This window comes from Microcaecilia unicolor, chromosome 4 (assembly GCF_901765095.1).
Source record: "Microcaecilia unicolor chromosome 4, aMicUni1.1, whole genome shotgun sequence".
In the NCBI taxonomy this organism is placed as follows: Eukaryota; Metazoa; Chordata; class Amphibia; order Gymnophiona; family Siphonopidae; genus Microcaecilia; species Microcaecilia unicolor.
This window is the reverse complement of record NC_044034.1, coordinates 185,079,476-185,103,478: the sequence shown is the minus strand read 5'-3', so window position 1 is coordinate 185,103,478 and position 24,003 is coordinate 185,079,476.

The window sequence follows — 24,003 nt, the reverse complement described above, 5'->3', positions numbered from 1 at the left end:
CCAGGAACGCAAAAAAATCTTCTCGCACATTCCTTAATCTTCATCCTCCCAAGTGTAAGGGTCTGAAATACAAATTAATGCACGCATCTACCTTTTCCTATATGAGCATGCAGCTCTGGAACGCATGGCCACGTAACCTGAAAACGGTCTATGAATTGACCAATTTCCGCAAACTATTGAAAACCTATCTCTTTGACAAGATATATCACAAAGATCAACATGTATAACTGTATAATCTTTAAAACATCCAGAACTATCTTATAATGTCTTTTGCTTTAACACTATCATGTATTTCACCACCATGTAACACAAAACCCTCTGTAAACCAAATGTATATTCACTTCTATTTCCAGTATCCATGATGAATTGTAAGCCACATTGAGCCTGCGAAGAGGTGGGATAATGTGGGATACAAATGCAATAAATAAATTAATGTGTGGACCAGTGTTTCAAGAGCAGCCTGGTTAAAGAGATGTCTCACAGACACTGAATCACCAATTAGATTTGTACCTGGAAGCTGAGTTTGTCACCAAGTATGACACCTAATATTTTTAGAGTGGAGACCAAAAATGTGGTGTTGCCTTAAATAAGCAGAAGTGTAGTGGAAGTAGTAGAACCTTGTTTTGAGATCATGAGTGCCTTGCATTTAGTGGGATACAGAATCATTTTATTGCTGGATAACCAAGATGCTATTAAATCTAGCTTGAAATTGAAGGCTTGTATTTCTGATAGGTTAGCTGGATTTAGGCAGGTGAGGATCTGAATGTCATCAGTGTATATATAGGGGGTCAAGTCCTGAGATTTGTATAAAAGTTAAAAGAAATATATTGAACAGGATTGGAGCAAGGGTGGAGCCCTTCATTCTATTCTATTTGATTCTTGAGCTTTTATAACCGGCTGAATCCCAAAACATTTGGTCCAAAGCAGTGTACGATAGAAAATCATATTCAATTAGTACAGTTATAAACAATCTACAAACAGCTATCCAAAGAAAATAGAATTCATTTGTGAACTAACCCCCCCCCCCCCGATCAGGGCCGTGCCTAGGGTCTCTGGTGCCCCCCTGCAGACTATTAGTTGGCGCCCCCCCCCCCCCCGTGTGGCACAAGATGGCAAGGCTTACAAGCCTTTCTTGCGAAATACTTGATCACAAATAATTTTTTATGATTTTTAACCGTGAAAATGATCGCTCACCACTTGCCACACTGACAGGAATTGTCAGCAATATTCTTAGAAAACAAATTGCTATACATTGCAAAATAAGATAGCAGATGTAAATTCTCAAAGTGGACATATTCCAAACACTAAAATGAAAATAAAATTATTTTTTTCTACCTTTGTTGTCTGGTGACTTTGTTTTTCTATCCATATTGGTCCGAGTCTCTGATTCTGCTGCTCTCTATCTGTTCTCTTAACTCTGTTTCCAGGGCTTCCTTTCCATTTATTTCTTTACTTTCCTCCTTTCTTGCCCTACATCCATATGTAAAAGCTGTGTCCTCCTCTGTGGAATTGACTGGAGGAGGTATAATGTGGATCCAGCTTTTGCCTATTTTCTCCATCCATGTGCAGTTTTTCTCCTCTCTTCCTTTTCCCTCATCTCCATCCATGTGCAGTTTCTCTCCTCTCTTCCTTTTCCCTCATCTCCATCCATGTGCAGTTTTTCTCCTCTCTTCCTTTTCCCTCATCTCCATCCATGTGCATCTTCTTCTTTTTTCTTTCCTCACCTCCATCCATGTCCAGCACTTCTCCTCTCTCATCCCCTCCATCCATGTTCAGCATTTCTCCTCTCTCGTCCCTCCCCTGTATCCATATAAAGCAATAATTCTCCCTCCCCTCTTCACCATCCAAGACCAGCATTTCTCCTCTCCCCCCGCCAACTCTTCCATCCATCCATGTCCAGAGAATCTCTCTTCCCTGCCCTCCCCTCTCATCCATGTCCAGCGATTCTCCTCTCTCCCCTGCCCTCCCCTCTCATCAATGTTCAATGATTCTCCTCTCTCCCCTGCCCTTCATGTCCAGCGAATCTCTCTTCACTGACCTCCCCTCCCCTCCATGTCCAGAGATTCTTCTCTCTCCCCTGCCCTCCCCTCTCATCCATGTCCAGTGATTCTCCTCTCTCCCCTGCCCTTACCTCCCATCCATGTCCAATGATTCTCCTCTCTCCCCTGCCCTTCATATCCAGTGAATCTCTCTTCCCTGCCCTCCCCTCTCATCCATGTCTAGCGATTCTCCTCTCTCCCCTGCCCTCCCCTCTCATCCATGTCCAGTGATTCTCCTCTCTCCCATGCCCTCCACTCTCATCCATGTTCAATGATTCTCCTCTCTCCCCTGCCCTCACCTCCCATCCATGTCCAATGATTCTCCTCTCTCCCCTGCCCTTCATGTCTCTTCGCTGACCTCCCCTCCATGTCCAGTATGTCTCCTCTGCCCCCTGCCCTCCCCTCTCATCCATGTCCAGCAATTCTCTCTTCCCTGCCCTCCTCTCCCCTCCCCTCCATGTCCAGCATGGAGAGGAGAGGGGAGGGCAGGGGATGGAGGTGACATGCTGGACATGGAGGGGAGGGCAGGGGAGGGGAGAGAGAATTGCTGGACATGGAGGGGAGGGCAGGGGAGAGAGGAGAATTGTGACTTCGGGTAAAAGATTTTGGGGTGCGAGAGCAGGAACAGAAGGGAGCGGGCAAGTGAGCCGGACCTCAGGAAAAAGGTGCCGGTATGCTGTACTGGCGCGTACCAGCACAAAAAAAGCACTGTATGTATCCCTCATTGATAAGTCTTTGACTCTAAAGTTTAGCAATTTCATTAAAGCAAAATGTATTTTCACATATCACAGACTCTTCCTATCCAAGGAGAATGTTTTATATAAAAACAAACACAAAAAAAGCACTGACTCTAAAGTTTAGCAATTTCATTAAAGCAAAATGTATTTTCACATATCACAAGCTCTTCCTATCCAAGCAGAATGTTTTATATTTATTTATTTATTGCATTTGTATCCCACATTTTCCCACCTCTTTGCAGGCTCAATGTGGCTTACAATACATCATGAATGGTGGAGATATATAAGAAATAAACATTTAGTAATTACACACAAAACATTTAGTAATTACACACAAAAAAAGCAATCAGATTTTCACTTACCAGCTCTTCAACACAGTTAAACTTCCTCTTTGAACCTACTGTTTGAACCATCAGCCAATGGAATGCCTTTTAGCTGTAGATATCCCAGGTTACCTGATAATTATGCACACATCATTGCAGTCATGCCCTCCTCTCAGTGTACATGCTCAGAAAAAAAACAAAAAAAACTTGGAACCACTTACAGATTTTAACAAACAATTACACTATTTATTTTTTATTTCTCCCCAGTCTCACTTGCACACCTCCCTCCAAACCTATTCTCTTTAATTTGAATGTTGTTCCAGCTCACCCTGAATGAGGAGTTCTTCCCACACCAAAGACATATATAGCACTGGTTGTACTCTTTGAAGCAACTTTAGCAGAGTGTGTCTGCCTCAGTTAGCACTGCTGGGCTGCCTTCACTTCCTGATGCGGAGAGGGAAGGGCAGGGGAGAGAGGAGAATCACAATTTTCGGTAAAAGATTTTGCAAGTGAGCGGACCTGGGCGGCGCCCTCCAGAGGTCTGCGCCCCCTGCGGTGCTTACCCCGCTTACCGTGTTGGCACGGCCCTGCCCCCGATTCTATATAGCAAGACTTAAGTTGCACAAAAATATCAGGATTGAGGGAAGGAAGTGGTGTCACAGGATGACAGCATAATTTGTTAGCTCCAAAGGGGCTCAGTTAGTTTTGAGCAATTCCCATTATATGCTCTTGCTGTAACACATTATAATTGGACCTTGCTTGTGTGGGACAGTATGCCGCCACAAAGAAGCTTAGAAAAGTTCTGGTTTGCAGCAAATCAGCAGGACAAACAGTGATCGGAGATGGTGGGTGAATGGAGGAGACCAAAAAAATGGCGCCGATATAGTTGGATTCGGAGGAGGAGGAAGCCCATGTGCTGATGCCAGTGGAGCAATCTGAAGTCATTAAAAAGGACATGGTGGACTGGCTTCGGGAACTGAGAGCAGACATGGCTGGTGTTCGTCGAGATGTACAGGAAACACTGAAAGATATCAATGTGGAGATAGGAGATCTGGGTGCTGGAGTTGCTACAGTGGAAGAAACAGTGGACTCTGTAAGGGAAGATGGAATTACACTTAAAGGATCTCTCTCCAAAGACAATGCAGCAATTCAAGAACTGAAAGATCAACTGGCAGATATGGAAAATAGATCCTAAAGATGCAATTTAAGATTTAAGGACTGCTCGAAGGTGGTCACCGACTTTTGTAATTATTTGCTGAATCCAGCAGAAGCTGGTGAGGCCAGGTGAGCAATTGAACTTTAATATCCAAAGAGCCCATCACAGTTTGGGGCCAATCACAGAGGGAGCACCTCGAGATATCATTGCATGCTTCACTGATTTTCCAACTAAGTAGCGTAACAGACTGAGCTTGCATGGCAGAACTGTAAAGTTAGTGTCTATCAGGATTTGACATACATTGCAGAAGTGGCGTTCATTTCAAGAGATCACCTGGTTCTTATGGGCCTGTGGTTTGCGCTACCAATGGCTATTCCCTTTCATGGTATGGCTGACGGTTGAGGGGAAGTCTCAGAAAGTTAAATCGGTTGCAGAGACTTGGACTGCGTTGAGAGAAATGGGCTGCGATAATACACTGATACCTGCAAAATTGCCTCCACAGGAGAATGCTCAGAGGGCAGATTTGGCATGGCAGGTGGTGGCTGGTCGAGGAAAAAAACACATAAAAGTGCAACTTGAAGACTGGGTGTTTTCGACATTTTGTGGTTATGCTGGTTCTTAAACCTAATTTTCTAGATTATGAAAGTGGAATGCGAGTCTACTGTATATTTGTATACTCCCTTTTCTCTAACTTTTTCATTTTGCAGGGCAGTTGGGAGGAGAGGGGAGATGTAGGGATTGGATGTGGATTTACAGTATGTTATAAGGTTTCTAAGGTATTGCATAATGCGAGGAGGAGGGAGGTATTTGATGTTAATTTCGGGTAATGAGAATGTCTGTGTGAATGGACTGAGTGTAATGTGGATGGGGAGGATGAAGCTGGTGACTGGGAATATACAGGTGTGTTTATGAGTAGGGTTATGGATATGTGGGTATCAGTATTTTTGGGTGTGTTCGTACGGTTGTGGACAAGTGAGCATATGTATTTCAGTGTTTATACTTAGGTGGGGAGCTAATAGGTGTCAGAGCGTATGTTAGCATATGTATCATATGTCAAAGAATAAAGTGGTTGCTCAAAGCATATACTAACCACAATTGCTCAACTGCAAAACACTATTCACAACTTTGTGCAAAAACACACTCAGAACCTTACTGTACCATAAATATTAAACTGGGCAGACCCTAATACAACAGCGCTGCGTACATCTAGTAGCACTTTAGAAATGATAAGTAGTAGTAGTAGCAATACACCACCATACGGAAAATGCAGACCATCAACAATATGGAATTTGACTTTTTGGCCCACCATTAATAGAAATCAAAATCCAAAGCATATCATAACAAACCAGGGATGATGAGGAAAAGGAGAAAGAAGAACAGTGGCACAGTTGCTAAGAATGTGATATGAGGAAAAAGTACTATGTGGCAATGCATGGGGACAGTGGTGAATACGTTGAGCTGTCACCTATTGGAGGTAGTAGAGATATATGTATTCAGCAAACAAAGAACATCATTAGTGGTGGGGAAGCAAGGATAAAGCTAGAGACCATGCGTCTCAGATGTGTACCCTGTGTCTAGAGAAAGAGGAAAATTCTGGAGTCCCTACTTCTAAGTTAGATCCAGCTTGAAAGGTGATATAATAGAGACTGGTCCTGCCTGTCACTCACAAGGCAGGTAGAATCTTCTTTTGACGGTTGCAACGACGCTGACATCAATGAAGAAAAAGGCACTACAGACTCGTATCCGGCTCCAGCTTCTCCCTTCTCTCTTCACACAGTGCCCCGCCCTCACGATGATGCATTTCCTGTTTCTGCGAGGGCGGGACACTGTGTGAAGAGAGAAGGGAGAAGCTGGAGCTGGAGCTGGAGACGAGCCTGTAGTGCCTTTTTCTTCATTGACGTCGGCGTCGCTGCAATGGAAAGTTAAAGGTTAAAATGTGGGGGGAGGGCTGTGCCGGTCGGGTAGCCAAGAGCAGGAAGGAAGGAGGGAGAGCTGCCTGGCAAAAGTGCTGCGTTTGTGAGAGCAGCAGCAGCAGCCAACGGAAGTCCACGATTGGGCTGGGGAGGCTTAGCCTCCCCAAGCCTCTTATATGGGGCACCTATGCCTGATGCCTTTAAACATGCTGTGGTCACACAACTCCTGAAGAAGCCTTCACTTGACCCTACCTGTCCTTCCAACTATCGACCCATCTCCCTCCTCCCCTTCCTTTCCAAGTTACTTGAATGCGCCATTCACCGCCGCTGTCTTGACTTTCTCTCATCTCAAGCTGTTTTTGACCCACTCCAATCTGGCTTTTGCCCTCTTCATTCAACTGAAACTGCACTTACAAAGTTTCCAACGACCTGTTCCTGGCCAAATCCAAAGGTCTCTATTCTATCCTCATCCTTCTCGAGCTATCCGCCGCTTTTGACACTGTTGATCACAGTCTACTCCTTGATACGCTGTCTTCATTTGGATTCCAGGGCTCTGTTCTTTCATGGTTCTCCTCCTACTTCTCGCTTCGCACCTTTAGTGTACACTCTGGTGGATCCTCTTCCACTTCTATCCCTTTACCAATTGGTGTACCTCAGGGTTCTGTTCTCGGTCCTCTCCTGTTCCCAATCTACACTTCTTCCCTTGGCTCTCTGATATCATCCCATGGCTTTCAATACCATCTCTATGCTAATGACTCCCAAATCTACCTCTCTACCCCTGAAATCTCAATCAGCATCCAGACCAGTGTTTCAGCCTGCCTATCTGGTATCGCTGCCTGGATGTCTCAAAGTCATCTGAAACTTAACATGGCCAAAACCGAGCTTCTCTTCTTTCCCCCTAAACCTACCTCTCCTCTCTCCCCTTTCTCTATTTCTGTGGATGGCACTCTCATTCTCCCTGTCTCATCAGCTCGTAACCCTTTGACTCCTCTCTCTCCTTCTCTACTCACATTCAGCAGATTGCCAAAACCTGTCGTTTCTTTCTATATAACATCAGCAAAATCTATCCCTTCATCTATGAGCACTCTACCAGAACCCTTATCCACACTCTTATCACCTCTCGTCTTGATTATTGTAACCTGCTTCTCAATGGCCTCCCTGTTAGCCATCTCTCTCCTCTTCAATCAGTCCAAAACTCTGCTGTGCGACTCATTTTCCACCAAAGCTGCTATGCTCATATTAGCCCTCTATTTAAGTCACTTCACTGGCTCCCTATACGTTTACGCATTCAATTCAAACTTCTCTTATTAACCTATAAGTGCATTCACTCTGCCGCTCCCCAGTACCTCTCCACTCTTGTCTCTCCCTACACCCCCCCTCGAGTACTCCATTCTGTAGATAAATCTCTCTTATCTGTCCCCTTCTCCTCTACTGCTAATTCCAGACTTCGTTCCTTTTATCTTGCTGCACCTCACGCCTGGAATAGACTTCCCGAGCATGTACGTCTAGCCCCGTCTTTGGCCGTTTTCAAGTCCAAACTTAAAGCCCACCTCTTTACCACTGCTTTTGACTCCTAACCACTACTCACTTGCCCTGTCCTTTTATCCTCACCACTTTATTCCTTTACCCTTAATTGTTCTGTTTGTTTACCTGTCTTATATAGATTGTAAGCTCTTTGAGCAGGGACTGTCTTTTTTGTGTATGATGTACAGTGCTGCGTATGCCTTGTAGTGCTATAGAAATGATATGTAGTAGTAGTAGTACTCTGGGATGAATACTATCCGGTCCAGGAGATTTGCTACTCTGCAGTTTGTAGAACTGCCCCATTACATCCTCCAGGTTTACAGAGAATTCATTAGGTTTCTCTGACTCGTTAGCTTCGAATACCATTTATGGCACCGGTATCCCACCCAAATCTTCCTTGGTGAAGACCGAAGCAAAGAATTCATGTAATCTCTCCGATATGGCTTTGTCTTCCCTGATCACCCCTTTTACCCCTCAGTTATCTAGTGGTCCAACCGATTCTTTTGCCGGCTTCCTGCTTTTAATAAACCTTAGTATGTGTTTTTGTCTCCAACGCAATCTTTTTTTCGAAGTCCCTCTTAGCCTTCCTTATCAGCGCTTTGTATTTGACTTGTAATTCCTTTTGCTGTTTCTTATTATTTTCAGTCGGTTCCTTCTTCCATTTTCTGAAGGATTTTCTTTTAGCTCTATTAGCTTCCTTCACCTCACTTTTTAACCATGCCAGCTGTCGTTTGGTCTTCCGTTCTCCTTTTTTAATATGCGGAATATATTTGGCCTGGGCTTCCAGGATGGTGTTTTTGAACAGCATCCACACCTGATGTAAATTCTTGACCCTCGCAGTCGCTCCTCCAATTTTTTTTTCACCGTTCTCATTTTATCACAGTCTCTTTTCTTAAAGTTATACGCTAATGTATTTTATTTCCTATGTATATTTACTTCAAAGCTAATATCAAATCCGATCATATTATGATCAGTTATCAAGTGGCCCCAGCACTATTACCTCCCGCACCAGATCATGCGCTCCACTAAGGACTAGGTCTAGAATTTTTCCTTCTCTCGTCGGCTCCTGTACCAGCTGCTCCATAAAGCAGTCCTTGATTTCATCAAGGAATTTTACCTCCCTAGCACGCCCCGATGTTACATTTACCCAGTCAATATCAGGGTAATTGAAATCACCCATTATTACTGTGTTGCCCAGTTTGTTTGTGTCCCTAATTTCTTTAAACATTTCTGCATCTGTCTGCTCATCCTGGCCAGGTAGATGGTAGTACACTCCTATCACTATCCTTTTCTCCTTTACACATGGAATTTCAATCCATAGTGATTCCAAGAAGTGTTTTGTTTCCTGCAGAATTTTCAATCTATTTGGTTCAAGGCTCTCGTTAATATACAATACTACCCATCCACCAATTCGATCCACCCTATCACTACGATATAATTTGTACCCCGGTATGACAGTGTCCCACTGGTTATCCTCCTTCCACCAGGTCTCAGAGATGCCTATTATATCTAATTTTTCATTTAGTGCATTATATTCTAACTCTCCCATCTTATTTCTTAGGCTCCTGGCATTCGCATATAGACATTTCAAACTATGTTTGTTGTTCCTATTTACATCATGGGCATAATCGAACGGGGCGCCCAAGTTTTCATGAGGGTGTCCTCGCAGGACGGCCTGCGAAGGGGTGGGGAAACCCGTATTATCAAAACAAGATCGGCGTCCATCTTTCGTTTCAATAATACGGTCAGGGATGCCCCAAATCTGAACATTTAGGTTGACCTTTGAGATGATCGACCTAAATGGTGAGATGGTCAACCTTAGAGATGGTCATCCCCGATTTTCAGCCATAATGGAAACCGAGGATGCCCATCTCAAAAACGACCAAATGCAAGCCCTTTGGTCGTGGGAGGAGCCAGGTCCCCCTGACATGCCAGGTCCCCCTGACATGTCAGGACGCCAACCGGGCACCCTAGGGGGCACTGCAGTGGACTTCAGAAATTGCTCCCATGTGCATAGCTCCCTTACCTTGGGTGCTGAGCCCCCCAAAACCCTCTCCCACAACTGAACACCACTACCATAGCCCTAAGGGGTAAAGGGAGGCACCTACATGTGGGTTCAGTGGGTTTCGGGTGGGTTTTGGAGGGCTCACATTTACCACCACAAATATAACAGGTAGCGGGGATGGGCCTGGGTCCGCCTGCCTGAAGTGTACTGCACCCACTAAAACTGTTCCAGGGACCTGCATACTGCTGTGATGGAGCTGGATATGACATTTGAGACTGGCAAAAATGTTTTTTAAGTTTTTATTATTATTATTATTTGTTACATTTGTATCCCACTTTTTCTCACATTTTTGCAGGCTCAATGTGGCTTACATATAAAGAGTCAGGTAATGTCCGTTACGGTCTTTGGTTACATTGTGTCGCAAGTGACCAGGTATTTTTATGTTGAGTCAGTGGGGTATGCACTTCTGAACAGGTCTGTCTTTAGTACTTTCTGAAAATTTTGGTGGTCGAACGTAGTTTTTATTGCTTTTGGCAATGTGTTCCATAGTTGTGCGCTTAGGTAGGAATGCTGGATGTATAGGTGGATTTGTATTTGAGTCCTTTGCTGCTTGGGTAGTGGATGTTTAGGTATGATCGTGCGGATTTTGTGGTGTTTCTGGTTGGCAGGTCAATGAGTTCTGTCATGTATCCCAATGCCTCGCCGTAAATAATTTTATGAACAGTCGTGCAGATTTTGAAAGTGATACGTTCTTTGATTGGTAGCTAATGCAATTTTTCTCTGTTTGGCGCTGTCAAAACGTGTTTTTCCAAATATAAGCCTGGCTGCTGTGTTTTGGACAGTCTGAAGTTTCTTTATGATTTGATCCTTGCATCCTGCATAGATTCCGTTACAGTAATCTGCGTGGCTTAGTACCATTGACTGTACCAGGTTACAAAATATTTCCCTCGGGAAGAATGGTTTCACGTGTTTGAATTTCCACATTGAGAAAAACATTTTCTTTAGGGTGGATGTCGCTTGGGTCTCTAGTGATAGGTTACGGTCGATTGTTACTCTGAGAATTTTCAGGCTGTCTGAGATAGGGAGGGTGTATCCTGGTGTGTTAATGTTTGTGGGTTTGTATGTATTATATTGGGATGATATGATGAGACAGTGTGTTTTTTCTGTATTGAGTTTTAGTTGGAATGCATTTGCCAATGAGTTCATGATATTTAAGCTTAGCTTGATTTCGTTGGTGATTTCCACCAGATCATGTTTGTATGGGAAGTATAATGTAATGTCATCAGCATAGATAAATGGGTTAAGGCCTTGGGTGGATAGGGTCTTGGCTAGTGGAGTCATCATGAGGTTGAAAAGGATCGGTGATAGTGCTGATCCTTGCAGTACTCCGCAACCTGGTTTCTACGGTGACGATGTTTGTTTTTGATTTCACTTGATCTGTTCTTGTGGTTAGAAAGCCCTTAATCCAATTGAGAGTGCCACCACTGATACCGAAGTATTCTAGGAGTCTTAGCATATCGAACGCACTTGACATGTCAAATTGGAGGAGGAGAATGCTCTTGCCTATTGCTATTTCCTGCTTGAATTTGGTTAGGAGAGTGAGTAGTACTGTTTTGGTGCTGTGTAGGGGTTGAAATCCTGATTGTGACTCATGTAGTATAGTGAATTTGTTTATGTAGTCATTGAGTTGTTTGGTCACCAGCAGAGGCATAGCCGGGTTTTGACATCAGGGGGAGCGAACTTTTGTAAAATAGGTGCCAGTGTGAGACTGAAGGTCCGGGAGAGAGGGAAGGGTTAAAATTCTCATAGGCATATGTGTGATCAGTGGTCCTTCATAGTCTGGCATCTCTCCTATCCCCCTACCCCTGCAGATCTAGTACCTATCCGCTTCCTTCCTTCTTTCTTCCCCCTCCCATGGGTTCAGCACATTCCCCTTCTCCCCAATGAGTCCAGGACCTTTCTCTCTTCTTCCCGAAATCCCCCTGGAGTCCAGAACCTCTCCTTCTGCCCTCAGCCCCCCCCCCCAATGAGTCCAGCAACTCTTCCTCTCATTCCCTCGACCCCCCCCCCCCCCCCCCCCCCCCGAGTCGAACAACTTCTTCCTCCCCAAGGAGGTTAGATTGAGAACAGGAGATGACTTGACGTCAAAAAGCTGAAGCCAAATAGGGTTAGTCTCCCTTTCCTTCTCACCCAAAACAAACAAACCTACAAGCTGCTCTATCCACATTATCATTCTTTATTGTTGGTAGCATTTTCATTTGATCTCACTTATAATTTTCAAACATGCCAGCTTGTGCAGCATATGGATCTACACAGGGGAAGTATTGGTTCCATCAGTTAGAGTATTAATTAGTTTTAAATTGTAAATCACTGTATCATTTGGAGGGGCTGGTTATAAGGACTCCCTGTATTCATGCACAGATGTTCTTACCTAGTAAAGGGCCACCGAAACAGAAGAATCAGGTGCTTAACAATCAGAAATCCAGATTTTTAAAAAAATTATACATATAAACACATTAGGTTGAAACCTGGGAGCATGTAACATCTTTTTTTCCTCAAAAGCACAGAGTCAGTCTAAATGTACCAACATTGTCCAGTTGAGCACACTATTAGCTTCCAAGTTCACACAAAGTTAATTATGTTCATTGGAAAATAACTCTTATTGGCTCAGGCTGCTTGCTATGTGAATATTTCATCACCGTTTCATGACTGCTACCAAGTATTACATATTAAGAATCTTTGCTGTAGGTGAATCCTAAGGATGGTAACCTCATGTGAGATATAAATGTTAAAAATAAAAAATAATAATCCTTTATCCTCCACCTTTTAAGACACTGCCTATCCAGCAGGATGGTGATGGCACAAAGAAAGCAACTCAAAATAACCTGTTCCTTAGCTTGACTCTAGTATGTTGAAAATGCAACTATACCATGCCTCTATGGTTATGTTTCACTAACAAATGATTAACTGGCTTTCTTGAAAGGATTATATAACATTTGGATGCATGACTAGGAACAAAAACAAACTTATTTATTCAGTATCACAATTCCTCATGTACAGCCACAAAACAACCTTTTAGGGTGGAGAGTGTTCACATTGAGCTTCTTTTATTATCGACCAGATAGAAGAGATAAAGAGTTTTCAGTTTTGGCACAGTTACAAGTCATCACAAGAACAAAATAAAAGAAAACCAATGGGCTGAATTAGGGTGTTAAAAGAAATCTGCAAAACATGAAGTGAAGATGTGATTCCATAAGCCCCAATGAAAGGATAGTTTAATTTTACTTCCATTTAGTTTCAATCATCTTTATAACACCAGACTTCCCAAGACAGATTACAACACAATTAAGATGAACCCATTAAGGCATTTTGTGCTAATTTTTCTACACTGTTCTATACAATACAGATGAGGAGATTTCAGTGAGGATAGATATCCTCACTGAAATCTCCCCATCTGTATTGTATAGAACAGTGTAGAAAAATTAGCACAAAATGCAAAGTTTTTAGCTGATGTTTCTATCAGCTACATCTTTTTTTAAAAAAAGCTGTTGTAGTGATCAATTTTTATTTTGTATAATGGACTCACCCTGTCTTCATCCAACTTCTTCGTCCTCCTCGGCTGATACAGACTCCAGTTTTCAGTGTAAGCTCCTTGTTGCTCCCCTTCCATCCCTGAAATCTGCTTTTCTTTAGCAGCCCCTGGAGCGATAACAGGCTGCCCTAGCTGGTGCCGAATGCTTCCCTCCTCTGCCGAGTCCCACCCTCGCATACACAGGAAGTTGTTGTGTCAGAGGGGCGGAGCAGAAGGAAGCATTCAGCGATGGCTCAGGCAGCCTGTCAGTGCTACAGGATAGCAAGGAGGGGCCGCTAAACTAAGAAAACAGGTTTGAGGGACCGAGGGCAGGGAAGAGCAAAAGCGGTGTCTACTAGACTCGGGCGGGCGGGCAGGCGGGCGGGGGAGGGGGGAAGAGAAGAGGGGAAGAGAAGAGTCAGTTATGCCTCCAAGACAAGTTTAAAATATAATCCATGGTGCTCTGTGGCGGCCCAGCAGCAAGACAGATAGGCGCCGTTTTCCCTTTAAATCTCATTGGGGGAGTGGTCGCTCCCCTTGCGCCCCACCTAGCTACGCCACTGGTCACCAGTCCTTCCATTAGTTTGACTACTAATGGGATAGATGCTACTGGGCGGTAGTTGGTAATGTCATTTGTTTTTTTCTTGGTATTGAGGTGAGCAGGATGTTGCCTTTTTCTTTAGGGTAGATACCCTGTTGAAGCATGAAGTTTAAGTGGGATGTGAGATCTGTTATGAAGCGGTGGGGGGCAGATTGTATTAGGTAGCTGGGGCAGGTGTCCAGTTGACAATGGCTGTTGGAGTATTGTTTAATCGCCTAGGTAACTGTGTCGACACTGAGGAGAGCAAAATTTGACCATATTCGGTCAGCAGGGTATTCACCAGGGTTTGGGTCTAGATCATTAATGAAGTTTTCTATGTCCATGTTGTTCTGAGGTAGGGTTTTGCGTAAGTTTACGATTTTTTCATTGAAATATTTAGCAAGGTTGTCTGCAGATGGGATGTCAGTGTTAGTTGTGGTGATCAGCGTTGTGTCTAGTAGTTTGTTCACAAAATGGTATAGTTTCTTCGTGTTTTTGTAGTCCGGCCCAATTTTAGTTTTGTAGTACGACCTTTTGGTCTGTCTTATTGCGTATTTGTATTTTCTTTGTAGTTGTTTCCATGCGTTAAGTGTTTTATTTTTTTCCATGCGCGTTCCAGTTTCCTAGATTGTGTTTTTAGTTTTTTCAGTTCTTCATTGAACCACAGTATCGAGTTGTGTCTATGTGAAGTTCTTATTTGTAAGGGTGCTATTTCGTCTAGTATGTATCTGCATCTTTTATCCCATTCTGAGAGGTAATATATGGATTACATTTGTGCTGTCCAATTGTTGTATATCTGTTGCCAGAAAGTATCCGGATCTATTTGGCTTCTCATGGTATGAGTTGTGTGTTCTCGTGTGTGGAGAGAACCCCTTTTTCGCCATTTTAGGGATAGGTTTAGTTTGTAATGGTTGGTCCATGGTGTTTCTGTCCATCTAGTTTGTGTTATGGTTAGGTTCTGATCAGTGGACAGTTTGTATGAGATGAGGTCGAGTGTGTGACCCTTTGCGTGGGTTGTTTGCATGTGTGGCCATGTAAGGTCACATAGATGAAGGAAGTCCTTGCAATTTCGTGCATTGGTAGAGTTTGGGTCTTCAAAGTGAAGGTTAATGTCTCCTAATACTAGTGTATTGGAGTTAGATACACATATATTTGAAATGAAGTCCATGAAGTTCGCTTAGCTTTCGTTCTAGTTACATGGTGGTCTGTAGATTATGACGCAATTAGGTGGTCGAGCAGGGTTTTATGGTGGATTCTGATTGAGGCTATTTCAAGGTGGGTTGTTATAGATTCCGCAGTTGTTTCAATCGTGAGGTGAGATCGGTATATGAGTGCTATACCCCCTCCTCTTTTTTCTTTTCTGGTCCAGTGGGTGATTTTGTAACCTGGAGGACATAGGATTAAGATGATAGGGTCCTTCTGATCATGGATCCAGTTTCAGTGATGAAGAGAAGATCAAGTTTCACTGACGTGATCCAGTCTGTTATTATTGTAGTTTTGTTTACTAAGGATCTGGTGTTGACATAGCCTATTTGAATTTTTTGGTATGGGTCTTTGATGTTCTGTGTTATGTGAACTTTTGTTAGTTGTTGTTTCTTGGTTTGTGTGGATTTTTTATGACCTTTCTTTTCATTTTGTTGAGGTTGTACGCTTGTTGGTTCTTTTCCTTTGTTTTGGTTTATGTCGGTTTGGTGTGATGTGGTGTGTCTGGTCAGTGTTCGATTATTGATTACTATGGGTTTATTGTTAATTTCTGCGAGTGGGGTGTTCATTGTTAGGTGGATCAGGGATAAGGAGTAGATTGCAAGGAGCAGTTTGGTAGTGTTCATTATGGTATCATTTCAATAGTTTTTAGAAGAAGGTTGTTGCTGTATTCAACGTTAGAGATTATTCTCCCGGACCCTCGTATTTACGTAGCAACCTTGTCCTCCTTAAAAGTTGCGATGGTAACGTTATGTCACAGGGGCGTGACTTAGCAGGATCTAGCGTTCTCAGGATAATTAAAATTTAGTGACAGAACGTGTGCTTCTTTGTTTTGATGGCCCTCACTGCATACAGTATGCAGCGATCACTAGTCTTAACCCAGCGCTGCGGTTCTCTATTCTTCTCTTACCTAACGAACCTTGAAGGGGGTTTAATAGACTGGAGTTGAAGTGAACCTATCTAGACCGTTGTAAGCAAGGAAGTCGTTTGGTTAGTCTTTGTTTCCAGTGCCCCATGCAGCCGTCATTGGCGTTCACTCAAAGCACAGCAGTAAACCTGTGAGCTTGCGAATCTTGAAGGAGGTATAATAGATTGGAGTGAAAGTGAGCCTAGCTAGTCCACTGTAAGCAAGGAATCTATTTGATTAATTTCTGTTTCCGTTGTCCAGCACAGCCGTCATTGGCGTTCACTCAAAGCACAGCAAATAAACCTATGAATGTAGCTTCCATGTTGTCGTTCTTTATTGTTTGTCCATCTGTAGCAAGTCTAGCATTGTTCTTGTTGGATAGGCAGTGCCTGGCACACAATATGCATGTGGTGTCTCCCCACACCCTTTGCCTGGCTGATCGGCGCTCTGGCTGGGTGGGCGAGCTGGGGCTGAGGCGGAGGGGCAGACCGTCTCTGCCCCGTTTGCCGGCTGCCACTCGCACCGTGGTTCCAGGTGGGCGAACGAGTCGGGAGGACATGCCGCCTCCGCTCCGTCGCCTCCTGCTGCTTTCGGCCGTGGCTCTGGTGGATGGAGTGGCCAAGTCGGAAAAGTTGTTACTGTGAGTTTTACCCTCTGCCACAAATTTCTCTTCATATTGTCGTCTAGCCTTCTTTATTAATGCTTTGCATCTGACTTGCCAGTGCTAATTTTGCTTCTAATTTTCTTCATCTGGGTCCTTTTTCCATTCTTTGAAGGACAATCTTTTGACTGTAATGGCCTCTTTTACATCACATTTTAACCATGCAGGCTGACGTTCCTTTGCAAATACGTGGAATGCATCTGGTCTGGGCTTCCAAGATGGTATTTTTGAATAACGTCCATGTCTGATTTAGTGTCCTAATCTTTACAGCTGATCCTTTTAATTCTTTTTAACCATTTTCCTCATTTTATTATAGTCACCCTGTTGAAAATTAAATGCAGTTACAGTAGATTTATTTTGCGTTCATCCCATATAGTACAAACTTGGCCAGGAGACCCAACACCACCACCTCTTGCACTATGCCCTGCATGCCACCAAGGACCAGATCCAAAATGGCTCCTCCTCTCATAGGTTCCTGGACCAGCTGCTCCAAGATGCAGTCGTTTATTTCATCTAGAAATTTTATCACCCTGGCACTCCCTGATGTAACATTTATCCAGTGTATATTGGAGTAATTGAAATCAAAATTTATACAATCAAATTTCTACTATTATATTCTGTATCTTTAGGGATGTCATTCAAAGCAAATATCAACGACAGTGTCTGAAAAGTAGAGAAAAAAGACTTCAGTGAATATCAGAATCACTCATATTTGTAAGGACAGCACCTTCAGAGTTGTAGGAGGCTCTGTTCAATCATGAGTCATAAAATAACTCCACCATATTATATAATTGTAAATGACATATACCTTCTATAGATACAGAATAGAATCAGTGAAGTTAAATAATGATGCCCACAATGTGGTACTTATCTTGGAAGTTCACTATTGTAGCATTTACACCATCTGTTGCCTCCAGCATTCTTTCTGAACTGCAACTTTACAAATCCCAACAGGGGATACCCTGCTTCTCCTTCGTAGGCTACTTCAGGGGAAAATAAAGGTGAATAAATCAATCTCCAAGAGTCTGACAAATCTCCACTCGAGTAACTCTTGTTTCTCTGCCGCTTCACAAAATTCGGCACATTTCAAAAAAGATACAGAATATAATACTAGAAAACTGATTGTATAAATTTTAATATTGAATTCTACTGATTCCTTATATAAAAGGCAATTGAAATCACCCATTATTATAGCATTGCCCAATTTGCTAGCTTTCCTAATCTCTGTAAGCATTTCTTAGAGAGAGGTGTGACCAGCAGAAGAAAGGGGGTGTATAAGTCGTTGGTGAGGCCCTACCTGGAGTATTGTGTTCAGTTTTGAAGGCCGTATCTTGTTAAGGATGTAAAAAGAATTGAAGCGGTGCAAAGAAAAGCTACGAGAATGGTATGGGATTTGCGTTACAAGATGTATGAGGAGAGACTTGCTGAACTAAACATGTATACTCTGGAGGAAAGGAGAAACAGGGGTGATATGATACAGACGTTCAAATATTTGAAAGGTATTAATCCGCAAACGAACCTTTTCCGGAGATGGGAAGATGGTAGAACGAGAGGACATGAAATGAGATTGAAGGGGGGCAGACTCAAGAAAAATGTCAGGAAGTATTTCTTCACAGAGAGAGTAGTGGATGCTTGGAATGCCCTCCCGCAGGAGGTAGTGGAAATGAAAACGGTAATGGAATTCAAACATGCGTGGGATAAGCATAAAGGAATCCTGTGCCGAAGGAATGGATCCTCAGGAGCTTAGTCAAGATCAGGAGGTGGGGCTGGTGGTTGGGAGGCGGGGATAGTGCTGGGCAGACTTATACGGACTGAGCCAGAGCCGGTGGTGGGAGGCGGGACTGGTGATTGGGAGGCGGGGATAGTGCTGGACAGACTTGTACGGTCTGTGCCAGAGCCGGTGGTTGGGAGGCAGGGCTGGTGGTTGGGAGGTGAGGATAGTGCTGGGCAGACTTATACGGTCTGTGCCAGAGCCGGTGGTTGGGAGGAGGGGCTGGTGGTTGGGAGGCGGGGATAGTGCTGGGCAGACTTATACGGTCTGTGCCCTGAAGAGCACAGGTACAAATCAAAGTAGGGTATACACAAAAAGCAGCAAATATGAGTTATCTTGTTGGGCAGACTGGATGGACCGTGCAGGTCTTTTTCTGCCGTCATCTACTATGTTACTATGTATTATGTTCATCCGTCTTTTCATTCTGTCCTGGCGGATGGTAGTACAGCCCTACAAGAATACTCCTTCCCTTCACACATGGAATTTCTATCCATAATGATTCCACGCTGCTATCTGTGTCATGTAGAATGTTTATTTTATTTGACTCAATTCCCTCTTTAACAAATAGCGCAACACTCCTCCAATTTGATCCTCTCTTTCATTGTGATACAATTGTACCCTGTTAACACAGTGTCCCATTGATTGTCCTCTTTCCACCAAGTCTCTGAGATGTCTATTATATCTACCTCATCGTTTAGCATATTCGAACTCTCCCATCTTATTTTTTAGGTTTCTAGCATTTGTATATAGGCACTTCAAATTGTGTTTTTTTCCTTTGATCTACAAGATCTGCACTCTTTATCCTGCTCTCTCATTAAGCACACCCGGCTTACTTTAAGAATTGTTGAAATCTCTCTACTGGGATTCCCTAAATGTCCTGTTCCAATAGTATCCTTCAAGGATACTCCACACTGAACCATGCGCTCCTGGGCAATTGTCGGCTCCCCCCCCCCCCCCATTCTAGTTTAAAAGCTGCTCTATCTCCTTTTTAAAAGTTAGCGCCAGCAGCCTGATTCCATCCTGGTTAAGGTGGAGCCCATCCTTTCGGAACAGTCTACCCCTTTCCCAGAATGTTACCCAGATCCTAACAAATCTAAATCCCTCATCCCTGCACCATTGTCTCAACCATGTATTGAAACTTCAGAGCTCTGCCTGCCTTTTGGGTCCTGAATGTGGAACGGGGGGCATCTCTGAAAATGCAACCCTGGAGAATCTGGACTTCAGCTTTCTACCTAAGAGCCTAAATGTGGCTTCCAGAACCTCCCTCCCACATTTTCCTATGTCATTGGTACCCACATGTACCAAGACAGCCGGCTCCTCCCCAGCACTATCTAAGATCCTGTCTAGGTGATACGTGAGGTTCGCCACCTTTGCACCAGGCAGGCAAGTCATCAGGTGATCCTCATGTACACCAGCCACCCAGCTAATGGCCAAATCACTTAATAACCTCTGCAAATATTCTACTTCCTCACACCTTAATTATTAACAAATTCAGGTCAGTAGCAGTGCTACCTCTCAACAACCAAAGAACAGAAAATAGCTGTCTTTAAGAACAAGATTTGAGCCTTCCTACTATCCTTTTAAAATTCTTTGGCTGTTAAGTTTCCACCTATAGAAAAGGTTTCAATTTAAGACTATGGGAAAAGTGTCTATTTCTAGAGAAAAGTTCAGTTTAAAACTATGGGGAAAGGGTTTTACACTATGGAAACTATTTAATAATGCTTTCTTTTCTCTATCTCTTTTTTTTCGCTAAGACTAAACTAGGTCCTGCAGTGCCTGCTTGAGGCTATCTGTTAATGCTGTGGTGCAAAGTTCAAGTTTTAAAACTAGGGGGAAAAGAGAATGGAGATTAGTTGATAAAGTTTGCTTTTTAATATTTTTATTCTGCCTATCACTAACCTACAATTCCTCCTTTAAACCCCAACCTTTAAGTTCCCAAAGCACAAAGCAAAATAATGTTCACTTACCAGACAAATGTCCCAGTTTGGATCACGCTTAAAGGCTTGGGTTGCCGGGGAGAAGGGGCTTTTGGAGACTTCATAGATCCTTGTTAGGGGACGAACAGGTATGCCAGGTGGTGTGGGGTGCTATCCAAGAGTATAGACAGCATAATGATACTGGAGAGGTTGGGGAGGGCACACTTTTGGGACACGCTGGTCAGAGGGGTGTTTATACAATGGGGGGCATTGCAATTGTGGAGTTGACTCACTGATGTGGAATGCCAACATGAGAGATCTCAAAATCTGAGAGTGCTGAATAAACTTTGTTAGGCACGGAGTGAGCTTTCTCAGTTACAGATGGCAGAAATGGACTTTTACCAAACTAAACTCCGACAGGCTTCTGTGCCAATAAATAGGGGGCATGGTTAGCATGTTATCTTCGGGCTAAGAGGTCTTGTTCGAATATTCAGAAGATCCAAGGTAAAGGAGGAGATTTGTTTTATACAGACTCAGATATTCACTCTTGCTTTCTCCAATATTATTGCAAACTTTACCAGACAGATGAGACGGTATCCTCAGAGGCTATAAAGTGATTTTTGGATTCTATCCCTATCCCACAGTTAACAGTTCTGGAGAGAAGGCAGCTTGGAGAACCTATTTGATTGGGGGAGTTGGAGGGTGGTATTTGGAATTTATAGAATGGCAAAGCTTCTGGATTAGATGGGTACACAGGGCGGTTTTATAAACTTTTTGTAGGGGAGGTGGGAGATCTTCTTATCAGAGTAGGAAAAAGAGTGTTGGAAGGGAAATCTTTACTGTTGTCTATGACTGAAGCTGGTATCACAGTATTGCCAAAGACTGGGAAAGATTTATCAGTATGTGGGGCTTATAGACCTATCTCTCTCCTTAATGTTAATGCGAATATTTTGGCTAAAGTTTTGGCCAATAGGTTGGGTAAGGTTCTACCACATCTTATTCATGTTGATCAATCATGGTTCATACATTGAAGAACAGTGGGGGATAAGATACACAGAACTCTGCATCTGCTTTTTGCAGCTCAGCAGGCAGGCTCACAAGGGTGAGTTGGCCCTTCTTGCAGAAAGTAATGAGGAGAATGGGGCTGGGGTAATTTTTTGTGCATGGATTACAGTATTCTCTGCGGGCCCCGGGGCATGTCTCCATATTAATCATTTGTATATGCCCTTTTTTCCCATTGGCAGGGGAACCCGGCAGAGATGTCCCCTATCGCCCTTATTGGCTATTCGTGTTCATGAGCACCCAGATATTCGGGGGGAGGAGGGGTGGTAGGAGAGGTGGAACACCATGTGACCCTCTTTGCAGATGATGTTTTGTTATTCATTCGGGATCCGGGATTGACCTTGACAATTATCTTAGACATCTTTAGTGAGTATAGAAAGTGGCAGGGTTAAAAATTAATGTATATAAGAGTGAGTTGTTAGGTATCACTACCTCTAGAGAAGAAGAGGAGCGGTTGCATACGGCTTTTCCTTTTTGCTGGATGCTGACACACTTTCATTATTTGGGCATTCAGATACCTTGTGATTTACAGAGTCTCTATAATCTCAATTATGATAAGATTTTATATCATATTCAGGCTGAATTGTGGAGATGGAAGGGTCTGTGGTTATCTAGGTGGGGTCTTGTAGCAGTGGTGAAGATAAATGTATTACCGCGACTACTCTTTTTGTTTCAGACTTTACCAATTCACATTCCATATAGACTGCTTCGCCGTATGCAGGCCACCATCTCTTACTTTATTTGGGAGCTGAAGCATCCATGTTTGTCTAGATAAGTGTTGTGGGGGGCACCAGAACAAGGTGGTAGTACCAATCCAGATTAGGAGCTGCCCTATCTAGTGGCCCAATTGAGAATGGTGCTGGATTGGGACATCGGCTTTGATAAGCCGGCTGTGATCTTGGAACAGGAGTGCTTCCCTGAACATCAGTTGAGCTCATTGTTATGGAATTCTTTGGCGTTAGGAGAGGGTTTACATGGAACCCTAAATCCCTTTTTACACCATCTATTGGGTGTATTGAGGGAGGCAATAGGAGGCGTGGACAGAAGGATCGGGTATCTACCCTGGCTGCTATACGTTGGGAGCCTACATGTGAGGCAGGATGAGGGGGGGGGGGGTATTTGCTCGGTGGGCAAAGCTGGGGTTGGTTCGTTTTCGAGATGTCCTAGTTGAAGGTGGTATGGTATCATTTGAAAGGCTCCAGGATTTATATGATTTGCTGACTGGGGATTTCTTTGCATATATGCAGTTAAGACATTTTCAGGCTCATTTTCTAAAGAGAAGGATGCCCATCTTTCGACACAAATCGGGAGATGGGTGTCCTTCTCACAGGGTCACCCAAATCGGTATAATCGAAAGCCAATTTTGGGCATCCCCAACTGCTTTCCATCGCGGGGATAAACAAACTTCAAGGGGGCATGTCGGAGGCATAGCGAAGGAGAGACTTGGGCGTGCCTAACACATGGACGTCCTCGACCCATAATGGAAAAAAAAGGGCGTCCCTGACGAGCACTTGGACGACTTTACCTGGTCCTGTTTTTGTTACAACCAAGGCACAAAAAGGTGCCCGAACTGACCAGATGATCACCGGACAGAATCGGGGATGACCTCCCTTACTCCCCCAGTGGTCACTAACCCCCTCCCACCCTAAAAAAAAAAATCTTTAAAATATTTTTTGCCAGCCTCGAATGTTATACTCATGTCCATGACAGCAGTATGCAGGTCCCTGGAGCAGTTTTAGTGGGTGCAGTGCACTTCAGGTAGGCAGACCCAGGCCCATCCTTCCTACCTGTTACACTTGTGGTGGTAAATGTGAGCCCTCCAAAACCCACCACAAACCCACTGTACCCACATCTAGGTGCCCCCTTCACCCGTAAGGGCTATGGTAGTGGTGTACAGTTGTGGGTAGTGGGTTTTGGGGAGATTTGGGGGGCTCAGCACACAAGGTAAGGGAGCTATGTACTTGGGAGCAATTTATGAAGTCCACTGTAGTGCCCCTTAGGTGCCCAGTAGGTGTCCTAGCAGGTCAGGGGGACTAGTGCACTACGAATGCTGGCTCCTCCCACGACCAAAGGGCTTGCATTTGGTCATATCTGAGATGGCGTCCTTGGTTTCCACTATCGCCGAAAATCAGAAACGAGCAAGTCTAGGGACGACCATCTCTAAGGACGACATAAATTTCAGGATTTGGGCGTCCCCGACCGTATTATCAAAACAAAAGATGGACGTCCATCTTGTTTCGATAATACGGGTTTTCCCGCCCCTCCATCAGGACGTTTTGTGAGGATGTCCTCGGCAAAACTTGGGCGTCCCTTTCGATTATACCCCTGTTTATAGTGCAATAAGGTTGGATGTGGGAGGATCCACAAGGATGGAGTGTCTGGAGAATCTTTGGCTTCTTTTGAAAAAAAAACTCCTAGGCCTATATCATTGATTTATAAATTTATGTGGGGCTGGGAGTGGTCAAAACATACATTTATGCTTAATTGGGAGGAATATCTACACTGTAGTTTCTCGGTGAAGGCCGCAAGGCATTGGTCTATGTGTTGGTACAAGAAAATGCTTTTAAAGTACTTACCAGGTGGTTCTATATACCTGACAGATTACAGAATATGTTCCCTCAGGTTTCAGATGTGT